The sequence below is a fragment of the Triticum urartu genome, chromosome 2, assembly GCF_003073215.2.
Source record: "Triticum urartu cultivar G1812 chromosome 2, Tu2.1, whole genome shotgun sequence".
Taxonomy (NCBI): Eukaryota; Viridiplantae; Streptophyta; class Magnoliopsida; order Poales; family Poaceae; genus Triticum; species Triticum urartu.
In genome coordinates, this window is record NC_053023.1 from 91,043,604 (window position 1) to 91,046,746 (window position 3,143).

A 3,143-nucleotide genomic window follows, 5' to 3' on the forward strand; every position below is an offset into this window, starting at 1 on the left:
TCATGCATCACTACGAAATACAGTAGTTTCAAAGCAAATTTCATATCAGAATATGTTTACACTGTTCAAGTATACTATATGTTTGCACTGTTCAAGTATACTATATGCACCAGAATGTAATCAGGTGCATATGTTGCCAGAGAGAGATGCCATCTGTATATACCTGGAATCAATCACAAGGTATAGGGAGGGAATTAGTCACATGTATTCTTACTATTACTGCTAGGTTGCTAGCTAGCTGCATGTATCCATCTAGTAGGTAGTCACAAGTCAGAACACACCTAAAATAACTTGCATTCCACAAGAACGTCAGATGTACAATGTTTAAATTGTATAAATAATTTTACTTCTTCTCGGAAGCATGCTTGGAACCCACATGTTACATATCTATGCATATATCCCCATACAACAACAGAACCAATACAGCAACTAAGCCTATAAACTTTTTGCTCTCAGCCAGCATCATAAATTTTCTCAGCTAGTACTAACTACCAAGCTGGTCACTGCCTCAGCCATACTACAGTAAGACGTCCTTATATACTACTCCGTATAGTACTGGCTGATATGTAATAAACCAGCAGGAAACTATGTGTTTTCTCCCAGCCATATAATACACCAAAAGCACAGTGCCCAGCAATGAGGTCGGCATCATTGATTCCTGAAATTTTAAGTATTGTTCGATGAACTTAACTCAAACAATAATATGTCTAAGAACGACCAGACTACAAGTGAAGCTTATGATTACAGATACAGAATCTAAACACCGAGTTTAAATATTTTAAGTTCAGAACATAAATGTAATCTGATGATGTCCATCACATTCCTATGCTTCCATGATGAATTATACACTTAATAGCTACCAACAAGCATAGGCAATTATGTATGACAAACTAAAACAATTTCTGCTCAACACGTGTAGTGGGTTTAACTTTTACAATAAACTAAATTACTAGATATAACATAAGAATTAATATCCCAAGGAGCAGATCATTGTACAGTTTTTCGTCCAACAAAACATGTATGCAGGAGCATGACTAGTGTATTCAACAAGGTGTGGTGCAGCTAGGGAGTTCAAGCGAGGTGACATGTAGTTTCTCACAAGCACGTGCTCAGAGCAAGCAAACAGAGGCGGGGAGAAGAGAGCTCACCATGGCTCTCATGTAGCTGACGCCGAAGAGGTGGCATGTCCGTTCAACAGAAGACGCTGGGGCCGAGCGAGCCTACCACCACACACCTCGATGAGCCCACCCTTGTACTCTGCAAATCCTGTTGTCGCTGCACATGAAGGAAAATAGACATAACAAGATAATGTTGATCAAATCGAAGGATAAATCATGTCTAGGAACAAAGGAGTAGCTTAGATAGCTCACATTTCATGTCCTGGAAATCATGTCGAGGTACACCGAACAACACCTATCAATGCTCAGCAGCTGCACCTTGATACATAGAATAAAAAAAGAGGTCAATCACCTCCACAAACACCAGCACCTTGAGAAGGAATTGTGCCAGCTGCGAAATAAGGAAGGACTCTCTGCTTCATTCATTCTATACTATTTGCAATTTCAGTTTGGTTTAGAATTAGAAATGAATCTTGAACAAAAAGGAAAATAAAAGGTGTTCTCCATATTTGTTCTTCATACAAGAAACTGAACCAACAAGTTGTTTCAGTCAGAGTTGAACCAAATACGTATTTAATCATGCCTAAAATACATCACATCCACATCACACACCAAATTAACATAGGAAGCAGGGGAGTAGGTCCATGTACCAATCCATCACCTTGATGGAGTTAGGGGAAGAGAAGAAGCAGAGTAGGGAGGCCGATGGCATCCCTCCCAAGCAGCAGCACAACACATCATGCCTTCTTCTCCCATGGTGACGTCCTGGCTCGAAAGAGAGATGAGAAGGGGGTCAGACAGAGAGAAGAAGAAGAAAAGATGAGGGGAAGAGAAAGGGATTCAGATATCAAAATGTCAAACTAGCATTCAGATATCAAAATGTCAGACTAGCAAAATGTCCAACTAGCATTCAGAGATCAAAATTTTAGAAGTTCACACACACCAACACCAAATCATACTTCTTCTGTCAACTATAAATCCACTTATTGGGGGTTTCTATGATTTTTTACCAACTGTTTTTCCTTCACAAAAAGCTAATAGTTGGTCCTGAATTTTATCTTCACAGGGATGTCAATCAACCAGAATGAAACTGCATAAACTGAGGGATTCGATGCTAATTCGAATGCGAGTACGAACCAGGAAACCTACGGGAAACCTACAGCGATGGAGATCCAAATTCGCATCCGCATCAAATCAAACGGCCAGATCTATGCGGAAACCTACGGGAAGCAAAGGAAGCAGATCGAGGACATGGGCCTGCGGTGGAAGACGGTGACGCATGTGGAGGCATAGGTCGGCGGGGAGCTGGAGCCAACCACGCCGGCGCACAAGCCACCGTCCCCTCCTCGGAGGAGACGCGTGGGTGATGGAGCTCCTGGTAGGGCGTGGCAGACGACGAGATGCACAGCCCTGTGAGGCTTGCGACGACGCTGTCGTGTCATGGTAGCCGGCCCTCTATTGGTGCTGGGAGGGAGGCTGCGTGGTAGGGGATAAGGAGCTCCATCTCCATGGTAGCGGGCCGTCCCATGGAGGTTCGCCCCTCCTGCCATCGTCGTCGTCCCATCCACAACCATGGCACTACAAAAAAAATACACTTCCGTGATGATACGTGTTTGTCACAGTAGGTCGCTTTTTTGTCATGCATGTACATCCATGACAAATTTATGACAGAATCAAGATAGTCATACCTGTGCTATCGTAGAAGTGTTCCATGAAATTTCCAAAATTATCATCACGGAAGTGTCCACTTCCATGACGATAAATCGCGCGTCACAGAAGTGCTTTCGTCAAGGGTGACCGACACGTGGCATCCACCATAACGGAATGTCGTTAAGCTATCGGGTCGGGTTTTGGATCCGATAACCTGTTAACAGCCCCGACCAATGGGGATTTTCCACGTGTAAAATCATCATTGGCTAGAGGAAACACGTGTCGGCTCATCGTCGGGACAGATGTCATCCACTCACTGGACAGAAGGCGTCTATGATACGTCGACACGTGGCATGGCCCAACAAGTTTAAATGG

At 43.5% G+C, this 3,143-nt stretch overlaps 1 long non-coding RNA gene across 3 annotated transcripts; it reads right to left on the reverse strand.

Annotated features, from left to right (window-relative positions):
* Positions 1-362: 362 nt before the first annotated feature.
* LOC125541159 lies at positions 363-2,669 on the reverse strand. 3 transcript variants are annotated; one of them, XR_007297451.1, is made up of 4 exons: positions 1,769-2,669; positions 1,371-1,436; positions 1,149-1,266; positions 363-658 (listed from the first exon to the last, which is right to left on the reverse strand). It is a non-coding gene; the product is annotated as an uncharacterized LOC125541159 (long non-coding RNA). The 3 variants fall into 3 exon arrangements; XR_007297450.1 differs by having other exon boundaries at positions 1,371-1,430; positions 1,769-2,622; XR_007297449.1 differs by having other exon boundaries at positions 1,371-1,380; positions 1,471-2,608.
* Positions 2,670-3,143: the final 474 nt, after the last annotated feature.